At 39.4% G+C, this 21,051-nt stretch overlaps 1 pseudogene; it reads left to right on the top strand.

Moving 5' to 3' along the window:
- Positions 1-10,519: 10,519 nt before the first annotated feature.
- On the top strand, positions 10,520-21,051 carry LOC148116419 (uncharacterized; annotated as a pseudogene).

The raw sequence follows: 21,051 nt of genomic DNA, 5'->3' as shown, positions 1-21,051 counted from the left end.
AACCAAAAAAAGGGACATGTTGTAAGTGTGAAAGTTGGTATGGTGACTCAGATGAGCAGTAAAACAACTGGAAGCCCATCTTGATTTCCCCACTGTCCATCAAAATCTGATGATCTATCCTGATTGGTTAATTAGTCAATGCCCTTGCTATTTGTGCCTGTTTGTTATGAATGTGTGATTTGGGTTATTTGCTTATTTATTTATTTATTTTTATTTGATTTATATACCGCCCTACTCCTGAAGGACTCAGGGCGGTGAACAGCCAAACAGTAAAAATACATAGATACAAAATTTAAAAACACAGTAAAATCGAATTAAACAATTTGGCCCAGACAAATTAAAACACCCCAATCATTTAAAACCAATTAAAATTTGCATAATTCAAAAGAGGGAAAAGATTAGGCCAGGCCCGCCTGGTGGAATAAAAAGGTCTTAAGAGAGCGGCGGAAGGTGCGCAGATCTGGGATCTTCCGTTTCTCCGGGGGGAGCTTATCCCATCACATATTCATATCAGCAAAAAGTTTCCATTAAAAGGTTCGCATATCTCCTAATATGTGCGTTTTCTCTACATTTTCTTAAATATCCATCATCACATTTTTAAAAGACGGAAAAAAAATCTGCAATACATAAAACTACAGAAATTGACCTATCTCTGTGATCCAGTTTGTTTTGTAAACAAACGCTTCCTGACGGGTCTACCTCTTCCACTATGTTAGGCAATGTGGATGTATTTCAGGTCCTTTTCTTCAAATTTCACCTAATAGGTCCATGGAGGTGTGCCTTTTCTGTAGCTACCCTGGCCTTTTGACACAGCCTCTCTCTCATGTTTCCCTTTTAGACTTCCAGAAGACCTTCTTTCAAGGACGGGCCAGGAATAGGCTCAGTCATGCTTACTGGAAAGCCCCACCAACATTGCCAATAATGTATATGTATATATTTATATACATATACAGGTATCTTTGATTTATGACCACAAGTAAGCCCAACATTTATGTTGCTAAGCGAGACATCTGTTAAATAGGTTTTCTCCCATTTTACGACCTTTCTTGCTTCTGTTGTTAAGTGAATCACTGCAGTTGTTAAGTCAGTAACATGGTTGTTAATTGAATCTGGCTTCCCCATTGATTATGCTTGTCAGAAGGTTGCAAAAGGTGATCACATGACCCCAGGACACTGCAACCATCATAAATATGATTCAGTTCCTAAGCATCTGAATTTTAATCATGTGACCATGGGGAATGCTGTGACAGTCATAAGTGTGAAAAATGGTCATAAGTCGCTTTTTTCAGTGCTGTTGAGCAGTCACTAAATGAACTGTTGTAAGACTAGGACAACACACACTTATACAGACACAAATGCATACATACATTCTTACACGTACAGTATATATATATATTTGTTTTCTCAGGTTTTCGCGGGTGTTTGTATGTAGGTCTTTGGTTATTCGGGTCTTCTCCCACGTAAAATTGGAAGTGTCTTGGCAACGTTTCGACGAAGTCTCATTCGTCATCTTCAGGCTGGTGTTCTCGGCTTCGTGCTTCCAGGAGCAATGTGAGATCGCAGCTGTCTCTTCCTTTTAACTGCTAGTGGGGGTGTGATATGATTGGGTGGGAACTTGGCTGTGTTCTGATTGGGTGGAGGTGTGTTCTGATTGGTTAGGGGCTTGGCTGTGCTCTGATTGGATGGGGGGTTGGTTGTGCTCTGATTGGCTGGGGGTGTGTTCTGTTTGGGTGGGGGCTTGGTTGTGCTCAGCTTAGTCTGAGTTGCAGGGGGATTTGAGCTGGTGAGCTGCGTTACATACAGTAGTTTTGTGTTCCCTTTAGTTGTTTGAGCAGTGTATAAACTACTGTATGTAAAGAACAAAGTATTTAATAAGGCTATTTCATTCATTCAGATCTTGGATGTCTTCTGCTTGTGTTCCCTTTATTTTTTTGAGCAGTATATATACACACACACTCCGTGACCAACCTTCAAGTTCAGGGATTGGCCAGGGAAAAAGGTTGTGCCAATTTCTAATTTTTGCGGGAAAACTGTTCCTCAACCTTATTCCAGTACTGTATTCTACCGCACCACAGGGAGGTCAAAAATGCACAATTTTGTTAGCACCAAAGATTAAGCTTAATCACATTCCAAGACCAATGATTGTCCAACGGTTCCATTTGCAAGACAAGTGTGTCCTTTGCAGAGCAAGACATATGAAAGAGATTATTTCCAAGGGTAACATTTGTTCTTCCTTTTTGACCTCTCTCAAGATTTGCAAGAAAAGCAGTACAGGCAATTCTGCAACAAAGAGGGCCTGCAAAGAAAGGAATTCCCCTACACTCTTTTCTCTACTATTATGCTTCCAGTTACTTAGGATTGGACTTCTCATTTCCTGCCCTCCACCTTTCTAAAATCACTTAAATATAATTTTGCTTTTTAAAACCATTTTGAGAATCTCATAATACATTCCAAAATTATTTATACTTGCTTTAGTTGTTTTTATTTTTTAAAAGGACAGATTAAAAATTCAAGCATAAGTGGACCCTGCACTTGTGGGAATATGCTAGGAAGAAGAAGAAAATTAAAAACTCAAGCATATTGCCATTGTCCTACTCCCATTGCCAATAGTTGCGTAATTTCATCTGTCAATCATCAGCAACATGCTTTGCATATAAAGAATTGGTCTAATCTAAGATAGTCGTGCCTTGCCTGTGATCCATAGCTTCAAAAAGAGATGTCAAGCCTCACCATTATTTGTATTTATCACAGTCAATGGAAGCATGCTTTGAGATGCAGAGACACAAGTGATGAAGCTCTTATTATTATGGATGGATGTCCTATGGTAGCTCTCTTCAGTTGATAATCCACATATTATGGGCCCACTCTTTCCCTTTGTAATGCAAATTATTATATGTTTACTTTACAAACTATTATACTAGGAGACATGGTGGCACAGTGGTTAGAATGCAGTATTGCAGGCTAATTCAGCTCACTGCCAGGAGTTCGATCCTCACAGTCTCAAGGTTGACTCAGCCTTCCATCTTTCTGAGGTCAGTAAAATGAGGACCCAGATTATTGGGGGGCAATATGCTGACTCTGTAAATTGCTTATAGAGTGCTGTAAAGCACTATGAAGTGCTATATACGTCTAAGTGCTATTGCTATATATTATAGCTGTGTAATGGTCTGACAAAATATTGGATATGTTTTATATAAAGTATTATTACTTGATCAAAATCTTGCAGGATAAATTAAATTACAATCCTTTCAGGGGTGAAATGCTACTGGTTCACTCTGTTTCAGGCGAACCGGTAGTGATAAAAACTACCGTTTCAGGCAAACCGATAGTAAAAAAAAAAAAGCTACCTGTTTGGTTGAACCAGCAGTTTAAAAAGCTACTGGTTTGGGCAAACCAGTAGTTAGCTACCGATTCTGGCGAACTGGTAGTTAAAAAAAGCTACCGGTTCCTCCGAACTGGTATTTCCGACGATCAGCTGTGCGGCGGGATTTAGCTTTGCTAGAAAGCAGGAAATCCTGCTTTCTAGCAAAGCTAAATCGCACGCCACAGCTGAACCCACCCCCTCACTTCTACTTACCTTCCCAAGCCTCCTTTTGGTACGCAGTTCACATATGCACGCAGCACACATTTGGCATGCAGTGCGCATGCACAGCCAGCGAACCAGTAGCAAACCGGTTCGGATTTCACCACTGAATCCTTTCATTTAAAATTGAATAGGATACAGATTGGAAGGACTGTGTGCCCCAACACATACTACAGATTAAGCAGTCCTAAGTATATCAAGAATAAAAATACTGCCTAAGTAATAATGTTTTATTAAAAAATTATATGTGTGTGTGTGTGTGTGTGTGTGTGTGTGTTTGTGTGTGTGTGTATCAATCATATAATATATCAGCCTTCCCCAGTCTAATACCCTTCAGATGTGTTGAGCCACATTTCCCAAAGGAATCAGAACTGAAAGCTGCCATAGTTTCCAAAGAAAAGAAAAACTACCACTGACTGGCCTAACCAATCAAATCAATCAGAATTCAAGATGGAAAAAGAAAATCTAATGAACATAATAGATGACTTTATTTAACTTGAAACAAATTTCCAGTAAATTACCATAATTGCAATGATTTAGGAAATATTCCAATGGTTATTTTGGTTAGGGCTTTAATGTATGTTTCACCCACAGCTGGAACTGTTGTGCAATATATACAAAAGTTCTGTTCAAACATTACCTCAAGCTAGGTGGCCAGTCTCCCCAATGATTGGGTGCCTCAGAGGATATATTATTGAATCCAAGCAGATTAATACCTTATGCTTATTCCCATGGCTAATGTAAAATTTTGCAGCTGGAATAAGACTTTTATTCCCAAAGTCTTACGTGAGATGAAAAATGCTGCTGCAAGCACTAGAAATTAAATAGGTTCAAGTGACCTTCTTGAAAATGAAATTTAAAGTGATGTTCTCAAACCCTGTGCAGGTTGGGTGAGACAAGGATATAGGCTTATGGGCAAAAGTCTACTCAAAATATTTTAGCCATTTTGTATATCTTTAACTACGTTTCTAAGGGTAATCACACATGGAGAGTTAATTAATGTAGAAATGCCCATCAACTCTCATGCTGAATTTGTCACAAAGATTACTAATCTTTTACTTCACAAACCTCTTATTCACCATCTGTTTAATTAGATATGAACACAAAATTCAACATTTGGTTGAGAAAACACTAGCAAGTAAAAGCCTATTGGCCTCCTTGACAGAACATATTTGGGGGAAAAAAACATCCTCAAACAAAATTGACAGACTTGAAAATAAATCTGTATTACGTTAAGATAAAAATGACTGAAGTTTTTAGCAATTGAACGCAAGCTGTTTTCACATCTTCATCAATATTGTTAGGACCTTGGGGAATCCTGTCAAACTTTTAAAGGACAAAATAATGATCGCTTCTACAATTCAACATTTAATTAGGTCAACCCATGTACCGGCCAGTTAAAGGAAGTATTTCTACTGGCTAAAGCAGAGGCCAAAAAGGGGTACTAAGAGAAATGCAACTCTGGTGAGATTAAAATAATTCTAGATATGCTGCCTCAATTTTAAAAGACCAAGAATGAAAAAGTAACCTAAATAATACTTTTGAATTAAATAAGTATTTACTATTTTAAATTTAATTTTAATTATCTAATGGATAACAGCATCCTTTAACCAGTTCAAAAGGTTACTGTTTAGATATGCTTTGTTACCATATTTAATTAATTTATTAGTTTTATATTTTTATAATTTTAGATAGATAGACAGAGGGGGGAGGAGGAAGGGATAGGCAAACAGACAGATAGAATAAGTTTCTTATAAATGAATAAGACAACTCCACTGTTTGCTCTGCCATACGTCTGCTCTTCCCCACTAAATTCTACAATTATTGATATACTTAAATCGTATTAGATTTTTTTGGGGGGGAGATAAGTGCTTTCTTCCCCCAATACATTGTACTTATACATTTTTTGTGCAAAGGAACACCCTCTGGAAAAGACACAACAATGGTGAGAAACATGGAAATTAAATCTCAGAAAAGGTTGAAGAAGTTTGCTATGTTCGGATTAGAGAAGAAAACATTGAAAATTAATACACAATCATCTTGAAATAGGGGAAGGACAACCATAGAGAGGATGGAATAAATTCATGTTCTGTTGTTTCAAAGGTTGTGAAAGTTTCAGGCTGCAACATCAGGAACTAATCCAAGCATTAGGAAAAACATCCTAATGTATGAACTTTTTCTCAATCAACAGGATGCCTGAGAGGGTAATGGACTTTTCTTACAGATTTTTAAACAGATGTTGCATCTCACATCAGGCATGCAATTGCTAATTTTTTGGCACTGGAAGAAGACCCTATTCTATTATTTCTGTTTCTCAGAGTCTGTTTTGGGTACAATCCAGTCATTACTTATCACCTGAGTTTGCTACCTCAGATTTCATTTTAAACTAGAAGTTGGGAAGAAACCTTTAGACCCACTGGGACGAATGACCTACTTCTTGATATCTGAGGGTTAAAGTGGCTCTTTTTTCTCCCTTTTTCTAATATAAATGTAAAAGCTTGATTGGTCTAAATGCCCATTTGCATTACAAATGCCTCTCCCCTGTTTTTGTGAAAGCATTAATTATCAAATATTTATATAAATTGTAAAAGGGAGACACAAAGGCAATTTATGCTTTAGGAACAGAACTGCTAAAAAAAACCCCTCTGAGTAGCCTAAATCAGGTTTCAGAATGGAAACATAGCTATTAAACCATTATTTAGACTCCAAAATCACAGTCTTGCATTTTTTTAAATAACCCTGTCAGTTTCATTCTCCTGCAGTAGTAAAGATGGACAGTCTTACCACCTCTTTGCTATTAGAGAAGCCTACAGACAACTGTGTTCCAAGCAAATAACTAATTAGCATATTAAATGCTTGTGGGATGACAGTAAATTTCTCAGTAGGTGATTGTACTACTGGGGTTGTCATGCATAACCAGTCTGCAATACAACAGGACATATGGCTAATGTAATTCCCACATATTGTCTTTTCCCAGGGGATGAGCTCAACACCTCTGCAAACAACTTGAATTATTTATCTAAACTCTGCTTACAACCAATTTAAGCAGAAAAGCTCAGTTTTGCCCCTTTAAAGTCAACAAGTAAAGGTTGAATGTCATGAACATTCCAAATACTGTAATTGAAAATATGTAACAGCCGCAGTGATAGGACTGGGGCATATGCTGTATATACTGAATATGGAGCTGTTGTTCACCAGAGGCTTTGATTTAGAAACTATGTCCAGGTTCATTAGACAATGCCACACCCAGGCTGTCACTGAGTTATTCAGAAGTTTTTCCTCTCCCCCCCCCATTACTAATTTTTACCAAGCTCAGAGGAGAATTTATTTTATTTTTCATTTTATTTATTAAATTTCTCTGCTGCCCATCTCACTGTTACAACAACTCTTTGAAAAAATCAGGAGTTGGGATTGGAGCGAGCAGAGTCAGAGACTGGGTATTTCACATGCCCCTATGTTTTATAGACACACACACACACACACACACACACACACGTGTGTGTGTGTGTGGATGAGGGGGAGAGAGAGAGAAAGAGGGACAAAGAGAGAGAGAGAGAGATTTATTATTGTTTAAATATTGAGCTGCTAAGAAAGATTGTTATCCCAAAAAGCTACATCTGTATATAAAATCTGAAAAGATTTGGAATGACAAGCTTGCTTTGTTTTAATATAGAAAGCATTCTATAGTATTAGGTTTAATGCATAGGACTTTATCAGAATAAGGAGGCTTCAGAAATCCACCTGCACTTTTCTTTGCAAATGACTTAACAGAATCATGATATTTTGCTCTGTGTGGCAAGAAACAGATGAGGAGCAGAGAGAGATTTGTATGCATATAGAGAGATGCTCTATTCCAAGGGTAAAGAGGTAGATTGATGAGGTTCTTCATTTATCACTTCTCATACAAAGAAGAAAATGTGTTCCTCCAAGAGAATCCAATTGCAATATTTAGGAGAAGGTAATTAATTTTGAGAACTCAGTTCCATTTGAGCCTTTCTTGTTCTCCTTTTTTTTCAAGTCTGCTTTCAATCAGACTACAATTTGTATTTACTGAAGTATGGGGAAATTATATGCCCATTAAAAGTGACTTATAAATCAGTTGCATAATTTATACAGTGTTGTACATTTCTAAGGACTGGGAAATTGTTTTGGAGAAAAACAGAAGCTGGTTTCCTATAACCATCTGCAAAATGAAAGCTGCTAAGTCAAAATCTCACCCCAGGTAGCTCTAATCATGTGTAAGGTTGGTCATATGTGCTTCTGGCCACACAATGAAGTGAGCATAATCACAACACTTATTCACTGCTAGAAAGATTGTCTGAGAGCAACATTGAGGGACTAGCAAGCACACATGTGCAGTGTCCCATCACCTTAAAAAAGTTACTAAAAATAGATATTAGAAGACAATCCATGTATTGTCTACATCATTTATTCTCTAGAATAATAATGATTGTAACAGTAGCCTGAACTGAATTTATTTAGCTAAAAAACAAAAAAACAAAGAATAAACAAATTACCTTCATTTGGAAATTTCTGCTCCTACTGAAATAATTTTGTACACAACAATACTTCTTCCAGGTCTGAAGGGATACTTGAAAATAGAGTCTTACAACCCCCTCAAAGTATATGTGAAAGATTATCTTCAAACTCTTTCATCTTTTAGTGCCCAATGAATGGTGTCAATCAGGACTTTGCAGGGAAAAATAGTGTCTATCTCAGAAACATGGCTACCTTTGTTGCTGTCTATAAATTGTCCACTTGGGGTTCTAGACTGATGCAAAATTTGGGGCATAGTGGGTGAAACAAAGAGTAAATCACATATTAAGTGTAACTATTCAGATTCAGTTGTCCTTCTCTGAAGACAGTCATTGCTTACATGATGGGCCTAATAGTTGTCCAGGGATACAAGCTGACATTAAATCTGATATAAAATTTATTGCTGGAATAAACAACTACAGCTAATGGATATGATCACCACTCCCTATGAGTCTTCTGATAGATAACAACATGGATATTATTATACTGGTTCATAAGAATGTGAAATAAAACTGACTTCCATTGTGTCTCCTATCCCTTTGTAAGGGACATTTATTTATTTATTTATTTATTTATTTATTTATTTATTTATTTATTTATTTATTTATTATATTTCTATACCGCCTTTCTCCTGTAGGACTCAAGGCAGTGTACAGTCAAGAAAAATATAGATACACAAACATCATAAAATTGCTAATTAAAATTATTATTATAACATAGTTTGGCCCAATTAAATAGAACCTAAAATTAGATAACCTAAAATTATGACAGGCATGGTCATAGCTGATTTAATTACAACAAGGTGATTTATATAGACATATTTTTTGAACTCCCACACCAAAAGGAAATAATATCAGGTAATCAATATTTGCTTGTACCTACTAGAATTGAACCAAATAAATTTCCAAAACTCAAAGGCAATCTATTCATACTCATCAGAATCATAGCCACTATGTTATTTCCAATGCCTTGATAATATGAGGACTGTGTTCCCTTGTTGTGTTGTCCACACAGTTCTGAAAAGGACAAATGGCAATGATCATGGAGATTTCAAAATAAATCAGAAGTACTGATACATTTGTATTATTCATGCCCCCAAATAGGGATGTGTATAATGTGTACATTATAAAGCTACTTACGCACATAAGCTATACAGTTAGCTAACAAGGTTGCTAAATTAGCAGTTTGTTTCAGAGCAAATCTAATTTCTGTAGCACAAGAACAGACATGAATTCTTGATGCTTCTTCGCTGGATTAAAGTTTCTTGGTACAAGCAACCTGACTATGACCAACTGAGGAAGATTCTGGGCATGATGACATGATCTAAAGTCTTTCACATCTGAATGCTGAGAAGAAGGCCAAATCATAAGTCTGCTTCCTTTTCTCCCACAAAAGCATCAAACTATATTCTGCCTCCTGGTGACTACAGAAGAAAAGCATTTGGTTTCTGGTTTCCTGCCAACCAATCAGTAGAATTAAAGTCATTTGCCACAGTATGAAACTCTGGTAAATCAACTTCTCCAAGACCTCAAAAAATCTTAAGTTTCATATATTTGCATGATGGATAGGCATTTTGTGCTCAAAATTAGAAGAGTACGTCCTTTTCCTATGGTGTTTGTAGAATTGCAATGAGTCACATAAGGACTGAGGAACAGCTATATGAATAGAAACTGATGTTATCAGGTAAAGTTCAGAGCTATCTCATCTGCCATATTTTATGTAGTGCAATGTATGGCCAACTTCAGCTGTCTGGCTCATAAAACAAATAAAGAAAGTGGATGAAGGTTATGGAACAGCTGGAATTAAGGAAGAAAATACAGCAGGATATTGCCACATCTAAGAGTGTCTTCAATAGTTTGCCCCAGTTTCACCCAGTGCTGTATAAATGACACTTTCCATCCTTTTTCTACGCAGCCCTATGTTCCACTCCTCCTGTATTTCTTCTGGAGAATCCTGCAATCATCTAAGGCAGATTAGGAAAGGATTGGGAGGGGGCTGAAAGGGAACTGGCAATCCATTTGATTCAGGAAAACAATGATAAGCATGATTTAGCCATACTTGCTAAACTATAGCAGAGAATTGGGTAAATATTTCCTATTACTCTAGGAAATCTATAATCAAGCAAGATTTGTCTTCATGGAAGGGATGGGGAAACAGGGGGGGTCACTACCCATTTTAGGGAGAAGGAGCAAGTATTTTTTACATGTTATTTCCAAATGCAAACTTCTGCCACTGTTTCAGAGAGATCTCCAACCATGTGGATCAGATTTTGAAGATCCCAAGGAACAGTTTGAGAAAAGGGATATTAGTATTTTTTTTTCATCCATACTTCCTTTCTTCCTGAAACTCCATAGATGAAAAATATCTATTCATGGAACTTCTGATGAATAATTTTAGGCAATGAGAAAGGTAAGAATGGAGCTCCTTAATGGGATCATTCCCCCTCTGATATTGTTTGTACAAAGGCTTGAGTTTCTTTAGCTGTGGAAAGAAGCATTAACACTTGCTTTGCACTGGCAAGTGCAGTAAATCATATTCACCGTGAGTTAATACTGAGAGCCCAAACCTGTAGTGTATTGTCTATTTAAGTAATGTGAAGACAGACTCGCCTACAGGCTAGAAAACTGTGGATTCCACCTCCTTACCTGAGATTAGCTGGTTTTCAGTGTCTTTATACGTCAGCCCAGAGTAAATATGTTTTCATAGGTACTATCCTTTTGGAAAGGACATTAAACTGAGAGTCATTCAGTCAGCCTTTGATGGCTATCAAGGCAGAAGTTAGACTAGAGGCACTTTTCAAAAGAGTGGAGTGAGTTATATCTTAGCCAATATTATCCTCCTCCAGCGTACACAAGAATTAATAATATGTCGCTGTTGAATGTTTTCAAATATATTCTGCGCAAAAAGGGAGCTCTCATAAGTCTTGCAATTCTCTCTGGGTGATCACCTTATTTGCCACTTGTTCACTGCCAATTTGCAGCTATTTGTCTCTCTTATCTTCTGTTTTGCTGTGCTGCCATTACAATTACCACCACAACCATGTTTTGAGCTATGAAATGTTTTCCATAAGGAATGAAATCTTAATGATAACTCATTTCGGCTCATCCTCCTAACTACTGTAATTACAATATGAAGGTGAATCCCACCCCATTGCCCCCATTACTTACGAACTGGATGAGGGTATCATCTTGCATTTGCTGATAGGAATCAGTGTCTTGCTGAAAATAAATGGGCAGGGAGAGTGAATGACTGCAGACATTGCTGCTGTAAAGGAGGAATGTTGTAGCTTGGAAGGAGCTGCTCATCTGCTGAATTTTAATGTATTTTGTAATGCCTAAACAAGGCTTTGCTCTCATTTCTTTCATTTCCTGTTCCATTACCTCTTTTCCTCTCATCATCTTCACTTCACAACTTATCCTTTCCCCATCCTGTTCTTTTTCCCCATCTTAGTTGCTATTTCTGCTGGAAAAATGGGAGCAATGTGTGAATGCTTCTATTTACTTGCCTGTGAGAAAGTTTATTCATGGGAGAATGGTCTGCATGCATTCATGCGGATGGGATATCCAGACAACTTATTTTACAGAAAAATAATTTTAATTGGCAATTAATTTAAAGTAACATGTAATTAATTTTAATTCATTCTATATTCTTCTTAGTTTGTTCTGAACTATCCTTTCTTGAAGTGTGGTTTTTACAATATTACCTCTACTTGAAGTACAGTCATTCACTTTCATTTTGCTGGGGCACATGTGCCTTCTGAGTGCATTGCATTGTATCTAATGCATAGACTCAATAGATACAGATGAAGCTTCATGGCACAAAGACTTGGTCACTGTAGATACATTCACATATTTTCAAGAGGAACAGGCATTCTGGATCTTATGTGAAATGCTCATGAGAACACAGAACACAGAAAGTTTTTATTAACCTACAAAAGCTTTCTTAATTATAACTGCTTAAGCACTATACACACAACCATACTCACCTGTATGGCTGCAAAAGTAGCATGGATTGGAGAACACAAGAGCGCTGAGCAGATATTGTAAGCATGCGGTCTTCCCTGTGTAGCTTTCCCTTTTTTATCTTTTGCCAGTTGCATACTCTCACCCATTCCATCACATGTCACTTCAAGTGTTCTTTTGTTGACTGTTAGATTCTGGGGGCAAATATGACTTGCTATATGGCATTTATCTTTGTTATCACTAGTTGTTGTCATTTAGCCTTGTCTGATTTCGGAGATGACTTCCTTATCTCTTCAGCTTGTTTGCTCCTGTAAATGTGTATGAATTCTTTTCTAGGATGAAATGTAGCTGTACTACTTTTTAGTAGTAAAACAATTTAGTTTTTGTAACATGACTTCTGGTAGATACATAGGTACACACATTTTATATCATTGAACATGGTATCCTTCTGTACCAGCTCAGGGAACAGGGAGTGGGAAACACTATGTTATGATACCGTAGCTCTCCTCCTCTTTCCAGGGTCAGTTACATTCAGTAAGGGAAACAGACTGGATCCAAGGCTGTAAAGAGTTCTGAGACTCCATTTCCCCCCATTCCTATTTAACATCTACATGAAACTATTGGGTGATGTTATCCTTCAGTATAGCAAGAGGGTTCGTAAGTAAACTGGGGATACACAATTATACATCTGGGTCAAACAAATAATGCCATAAAAGTTGTTACTAATATCTGGAAGTCTGAATGGGGGAAAACAGGCTTCTGCTCAACCTTAGGAAAGTCAAATGGCTGTAGGCCTTGAGGTCTCCCAGAACAGGACATTTTCCATCCTTAGGTCTGAATAGGGTTGGGTGAAATTTCCAAGCTCTTTGGATGAAATAGGAACTCTATAGGTATCTTGGAACCAAGTGAAACAGAGGTCAAAACAAACACCTTGAATTATAGTTGGAAACTATACTAGCAACCAAAGCATGGTGTAACAATGCCGAAGTATCTAGCATCATCATCATTTTAGCCATTGTCTATCTATTGCAGGATGAAGGCCACGTTTCACCAACATATGCTCATTGGTATCCTTCAGTTGCAAAAGACTACGGTATCATGCTCTGGAAAGAGGTCCTAAAACAGCATCTAGTGTGACTAAAAAGGCCAATTTGAGAGTGGCAATTCCTTCCACACCCAGGGCAGATACATTCTGTCCCCTGTCCAGCCACCAGATTTCGCTGGGACTGCCTCTTTGCCTCAGCCTGCTGAACAAGTGTCTCTTCGAATTGGAGAAGGCCATGCTGCGTCTTTAGCCTCCAAGCTGAATGATTGGAGGTCAAGGTTTCCCAGTGTTAATGTCCATTCCCAAGGCCTTTAGGTCCCGCTTGAAGATATCCTTATATTGCAGCTATCCTTATATCTCCCTCTGAAGTGCTTTCCCTGCACTAATTCTCCATACAGGAGATCTTTCGGAATCCGACCATCAGCCATTCTAACGACATGCCCAAGCCAGTGTAGACGCCGCTGTTTCAATAGTATATACATGCTAGAAATTTCAGCACGTTCCAACACTGCGCTATTTGGAACTTTGTCCTGCCAGGTGATGCCAAGAATACGTCGGAGACAGCGCATATGAAAGGTGTTCAACTTTCTCTCCTGCCGTGCGTAAAGGGACCAAGACTCACTGCAGTACAAGAGTGTGCTCAGGACGCAGGCTCTATAGACCTGGATCTTATTGTCCACGGTCAATAAAGCCTCCCTCATTTGTGAACTAATTCAGGGGGGAAAAGTGGACCTGGCGGGTATTACAGAGACCTGGTTGGGCCATGAAGGGGGGGTCCCCCTCAAGATGTGCCCACCAGGTTTCCGCGCATTCCATAGCCAAGGGCACAGGGTAGGGGTGGAGGGGTGGCGGTTATTATAAAGGAAGGTCTTGATCCTAGGGAGGCCACTGTTCCTCAGACAACCGGATGTGAGTCCCTCCTAGTGAAGTGGAGTCATGGGTTACAGATGGGCCTGCTGATTATGTACCTGACTCCCTGCCACATAGCAGCAGCCCTGCCTGAGCTCCTCAGCGTAATAGCCGGGTGGCGGTTGAGACTCCTAGGCTTCTGGTCATGGGAGATTTCAACCTGCCGTCCATCGGTGAAACGTCTGAGGCAGCTCGGGACTTCATGGCTTCCATGACTGCCATGGACCTGACCCAGTTATGTCATGGCCCTACTCACACGGGGGGACACACTCTAGACTTGGTCTTCGCATCTGACCAGTGGTTGAATGGCCTAGATATAGTCATCGAACCCTTGTCATGGTCAGACCATTCTCTCCTTAGGCTTGACTTTCTGTCCGCTACACCACACTGCAGGGAGGTGGAACCGATTAAGTGGTTCCGCCCCAGGTGCCTGATGGATCTTGATAGATTCCAGATGGAGCTTGGGCCATTTCCTGAGACTCTAGCTCACAACTCGACTGAAGACCTGGTGGCAGCCTGGGATAGGATGGCCACTGGTGCTTTGGATCGGGTTGTGCCTTTGCGGCCTCTGACCCGGCGTTGAAATCGCCTGGCTCCTTGGTTTTCCGAGGAGCTGAGGGAAATGAAGCGCCGGAAAAGACGCCTGGAGAGTAGTTGGAGAGCCAGTCGTTCCAAATCTGACCGAACACTGGTGAGGTCTCATATTAAGACCTACTTAGTGGCGATAGCAGCGGCAAAATATAACTATTTTTCCGCTCTTTTTGCATCAGCAGAAAATCACCCAGCCACCTTGTTTAGGGTGACCTGCTCCCTCCTCCACCTGAGAGCTCGGGAAGACCCCTTACAAGGTCGAGCTGAGGATTTTGCACAATATCTGCACGATAAAATCGCTCAAATTCAGGAAGGTTTGGACTCTAACTGGGTGGGCTCAGACGGGGTGATGGAGGCAGGTCTTGAAGACGTTATTTGGGATGGGTTTGACCCTGTGACCCCTGAAGATGTGGACAGATTACTGGGGAAGTTGAACACGACCACATGTTTATTGGACCCGTGCCCCTCCTGGTTAGTACTGGCTTCCCGAGAGGTCACACGAGGCTGGCTCCAGAGAATTATAAATGCTTCTTTGAGTGAGGGTTTCTTGCCTTCCGTCCTGAAAGAGGCGGTGGTGAGGCCCCTCCTCAAGAAGCCTTCTCTGGACACAGCTGTGTTAGCAAACTACCGTCCAGTCTCCAACCTTCGCTTTTTGGCAAAGGTTGTTGAGAGTGTGATAGCACAGCAACTCCTGCAGTATCTGGATGAAACTGTCTACCTAGATCCGTTCCAGTCCGACTTCAGGCCTGGTTACAGCACTGAAACGGCATTGGTCGCATTGGTTGATGATCTCTGGAGAGCCTGGGATAGGGATTGCTCCTCTATCCTGGTCCTATTAGATCTCTCAGCGGCTTTTGACACCATCGACCATGGTATCTTGCTGCACTGACTGGAGGGGCTGGGAGTGGGAGGCACTGTTCTACGGTGGTTCTCCTCCTATCTCTCTGACCGGTCGCAGTCTGTGTTGGCAGGAGGGATGAGGTCGACTTCAAGACACCTTATTTGCGGGGTGCCACAAGGGTCGGTCCTTTCACCTCTTCTGTTCAACATTTATGTGAAGCCGCTGGGTGAGCTCATCTGTGGTTTTGGGGTACAGTGCCATCTTTACGCTGACGATACTCAGCTGTACATCTCCACCCCAGACCACCCCAATGATGCCCTTGCAGTGATGTCCCAGTGCCTCGGAGCCGTGCAGATCTGGATGGGGAGAAATAGGCTCTGGCTCAATCCTTCCAAGACCGAGTGGCTGTGGATGCTGGCATCCCGATATAGCCAGCTGATACCATCGTTGACTATTGGGGCAAGTCATTGGCCCCCACAGAGAAGGCTCACAACTTGGGTGTCCTCCTGGACACGTGGGTGTCTTTAGAAGAGCATATGATGGCCGTGGCCAGGGGAGCTTTCTATCAGGTTCGCCTGATTCACCAGTTGCGCCCCTTTCTAGATCGGGACTCCTTACACAGTCACTCATGCCCTCGTCACTTCCCAACTGGACTACTGTAATGCTCTCTACATGGGGCTACCCTTGAGGTGCACCCGGAGGCTCCAACTGGTCCAGAATGCAGCCACATAGGTGATTATGGGAGCGACATGGCATTCACATGTAACACCTCTCCTACGTGAGCTGCACTGGCTCCCGGTGATCTTCCGAGTGCGCTTCAAGGTGTTGGTTCTTACCTTTAAAGTGCTTCATGGCTTAGGACCTGGGTACCTACGAGAGCACCTTCTGCAACCGATAACCTCCCACCAACCAGTACGCTCCCACAGAGTGGGCCTCCTCAGGGTGCCATTAGTAAAGCAATGTCGGCTGGTGGTTCCCAGGAGGAGAGCCTTCTCTGTGGGGGCACCTGCCCTATGGAACAGGATATCCCCAGGGATACGAATGATCCCAGATCTCCGTACTTTCCGTTGTGCCTTGAAGACTTTTCTATTTCACCAAGCTGGACTGGCATAAATTTTCAGTTTATCTAAATTCTACGCTGAGGATCTTAATTGATGAGCCAAATCGGTTTAATTATTTTTAAATTATTTTTATTTCACATTATATGTATGTTATTCTGACTGTTCACCACCCTGAGTCCTCTGGGAGAAGGGCGGTATAAAAATTAAATAAATAAATAAATATATTTTTTTTTAAAATAAAATCTTCGTATGTTCCGTCAGCTTCTTATTAAGCCATACTCTCTTTGTAAGTCTGGAAAATGTGGTGGCCGCTTTACCAATATGTTTATTCAGCTCAGTATCTAAAGAGAGAGTGTCAGAGATAGTTGAGCCGAGGTACACAAAGTCATGGATGACCTCCAGTTCTTGTGCAGAGATTGTAATACAGGGAGGTGAATCCACGTCCTGACCCATGACTTGTGTTTTTTTCAGGCTGATTGTTAGTCCAACGTCTTGGCAGGCCTTGCTAAAACTGTCCATAAGTTGTTGAAGGTTTTCAGCAGAGTGAGCAGTCACGGCAGCATCGTCAGCAAAGAGGAAATCCTGTAAGCATTTCAGCTGGACTTTAGACTTTGCTCTCAATCTAGAGAGATTAAGGAGTTTTCTGTCTGATCTGGTCCGGAGGTAAATACCCTCTGTTGCAGTTCCAAAAGCATGTTTCATATGCTAGAGCAGGAGCATATGCAACATATGCTAGAGCAGGAGCAAACACTGATTGAGAAAAAATCTCTTCAGGCATAGGGAAGGTTGTTCTTGAAAACTATGCTTAGCTTGCTGAATGGCTGCCAATCACATTTAACGCGCCATTCAATTTCCTTTATTGTATCACCTTCCATTAAAATCCATTGGCTAAAGTATATGTAGTGGTCTAATTTTCTAGTATATTAAAAATATTTATTATATTTATTATATTTTCCATCATCTGTGTTTTGTTATAAATCCACAAAGACTACACTTTTGCACTGGAAAAAAAAACAAATCCAATAGCCTCCCACCGGCCGGTTCGCTCCCACAGAGAGGGTCTCCTCAGGGTGCCGTCGGCCAGACAATGCCGGCTGACGACCCCCAGGAGGAGAGCCTTCTCTGTGGTGGCACCTACCCTATGGAACAATCTACCCCCAGAGATACGAGTGATCTCCGACCTCCGGATTTTTCGTCGGGCCCTAAAAACTCATTTTTTTCAACTAGCTGGTCTGTCCTGATTTTAGGGTTAGTTTTAAAATTTTTAAAATTTTAATATTTATTTTAATTGACAAGTTTTAAATTATGAGCCAAATTTATAAATTATCTTAATTTTATTTTAATTGTGATGTTTGTATAGATGTTTTTTATCTGGCTGTTCACCGCCCTGAGTCCGAAAGGAGAAGGGCGGTATAGAAATGCGAATAAATAAAAATAAATAAATAAATAAAAGCAGGCCCAAAACTATAGCAACCAAAAAGCATTCAACATTGACTCAGCCTTCCATCTTTCTGAGATGTGTAAAATGAGGACCCAGATTGTTGGGGGCAATATGCTGACTCTGTAAACTGCTTAGAGAGGGCTGTAAAATACTTAGATAGGCTGTAAAGCACTGTGAAGTGGTATATAAGTCTAAGTGCTACTGCTATTTTTGAAAAAATATGTAAATATCAGCTTCTGTGCAGCACAAACCCGAGCCCCTGCCCAGCCCAGCCCAGGAGCCAGGTCAAGTGTGCCTTATCAGCAGTGGGAACAAGAAAACAGAGAAAGTCAATTGAGGTGGCAGGGTATCTGGCTGGTAAGGGTGAGACTACATAGGGGACTGGGCTGTGGCTTTCTGGGCCATGGTAAACAGCCCTAAAGCCACATGGTTATGGGACTCCTTGCCACCCCAAGAGGATGGAGATGGAGAGGAGACTGGTGGGTGGGAGGAGTAGGAGGCAGCCTCTTAGTTTACTGAGGCTTGGGGCTGGGAAAGACCAAGCCAAAATGGCTTGGATTGGCATGGGTAGACACTTAAGGACCTGTGATTCTTGGTTAATAATGGCAACACTGCTAAGCAATGTGGTCATGTGACATCTTGCTTTATGATTGCATTGCTGAGTGATGGAGATTCCAATTCCAATTATGGTTGTTAGTCAAAGACTAACTATACTGCTGATGAGAATTGCACTCCTAGATAGGAGAACCACAGGAAAGGAGAAGAACAGCAGTTTTTTCATTTGTCATTGCATGGAGGCAACGATCACACATACTTTAAATAGGCACTTCATAAGCAAACAGTGTCCATATTTTGATACCACAAATATGAATGTTATTCTCATTCAGATCCCGAAGACAATCTTTCCAATATTCCTTTAGTTAAGTATTACCTGAAATATTTTATTTGTTTTTCATTCCATTCACTCTGCTATTCTTTACTCGTTTGGATTATGTTCAAATAATATATAATATTATATAATAAGTTATAAATATATAATATATAAAAATTTTAAAATCTGTGCATCCTGAGGTTATCAAATCCCCTCCTGAGAATTTAAAGCTTTATGACACAGTGCACTGACATGCAGAATTTGTGTATTAATTTCAAATAATCAGGGGAGCAATGGTTGCATGTTATATATAGCAAATTTATGAAAAACATAATTACTGAATAAATATGAATGCTATTTAAATAATGAAAAGTTATTTCAGTAAAGGTAATCACCACATTTGCTGCTGTCTGTTGATACTAAGCCAAATTTTTAGTTTTTAAAGAAAAAAGAGGCATCTCTATCAAAGCAAACTTATTTTCAATTCCGTATAATGCATGCTATTTAAATGTAAAAACAAATCCATTTATCGGACATTAAAATCTCAAGAAATAGAACTTCTTCAACTAATATCACTAATTTCCCATATTCGTGATTTTAATATAATATTGTAATAGCCATTCAATAACATCATATGTAGACATACTTTTGTGCTGCTGAGTTATCACTGCCTTAGCATATGTTAAAAGACTATGTGCAACAGAATATTTTTGGAGGCCATTAGAACCACTGAACATCCCAAATGATTTTATGAATTTTCATGATGACTGAAACCAATTAATCCAGATCAGAGAAAATAGAAGATAGGGCATCTTTGTGCATTGATTTAGACACTGTCCTTCGATGACTTTTTACTAGTTACTTGTCCATTAATCCCAATAGAAATGTCTGTGGTTTCAGTTTACTTTAACTATTAAAATCTTCTGAATTAATGCATGTATTAGTATCCAAAATGTTTTGGCTTTTTTTTAACATGTCTACCAAACATGATAAAATATCCCTTTATGTTGTTCATATTTCCAGTAGGTTCAAAGTGCCTTTCACTTGTGACAAATACCAACAATACAATATTTTTTAGGGCTAGAACTTAATATAATTTCAATCCTTTCAATTACATATTTTTTCCACTGGTCCACCTGTATATTATAGAAAAAACATTAAGCCCATTTTATCACACAATCAATCACTTGTTCTTATTCTGTCCCATATTTCAGCAAAAATTCTACGTTTTAGCAACAACATTTACTATTAGTACACAATTCTATTTCAAATTCAGTCTTACTAAATTCAAAATCATAAAATATTTTATCTACTTTAAACCTTTCTGTTAATTGTATACAATAAAACTATTAAAAAGAATAGCTTTCTCTTACCAACTTTTCCCTTTCAAAATTTCAAATTATGACCTTCTAAATCCAGTAATTTCCAACACCACTCTTTTAACCAAACTAAAGAGAAAGCAGAAAAAATTAGTTTCAAATCTGGCAGGTCCAAGCCTCATCTTCTTGTAAGAACTTATATGTAACTCATCAGTTTTTCCCCCTGGCTATACAAATTTAGATATATCCTTCTGCCATTGTTTAAATGGTACATCAGTTGTCAAAACTGGTATTGTGTGAAACAAAACAAAAACATTCTGGGTAAAACATTCATTTTAATTGTAGAAATTCTCTCTAACAGCAACAATTGAACAAAAGTACATTTGCTATACACACCTTTTTAATTCTGGATAAAATTTACATTGCAATTTCAGATGAAACACCTACCATAATGAAGTAAGGACTACTTTTGTTACTCCGATCTTCACAATGAACTTTCTGAACTGTCTTCTGTTCACTTGAAAGCAAATGGATGTTTACATGCAAGCCTTATTGATATGAAAGAGAATGAGAATGCCATATAATACGTCAACACTCTTTGGAAAATAAAATCTTTAGGATGAGAGCATTTTATAAATAATAGAGTTGTTGACTTGCCATTGTGTTTATGTTGTTACATATAAGCTGGGATATAGGGGTTTTTAAACCACTTTGGACCCATCGAGCACTGATAAGGAACATATCTATTTGTAGATTCCGGGTAAACAGTCCCTTGACACTTGTGCTTCAGCAGCATCTTGATGACGATTCCGATGCCAGCACTAATAAGTCGGATCTAAAGGCTAGTCTCAAATCTTACCTTTGGTTCTCCAACAGCTGCATAATCAGCTAA

Source organism: Pantherophis guttatus, chromosome 1 (assembly GCF_059756535.1).
Source record: "Pantherophis guttatus breed Tessera chromosome 1, ASM5975653v1, whole genome shotgun sequence".
Lineage (NCBI taxonomy): Eukaryota > Metazoa > Chordata > Lepidosauria > Squamata > Colubridae > Pantherophis > Pantherophis guttatus.
This window is presented reverse-complemented; position numbering and strand designations above follow the sequence as displayed.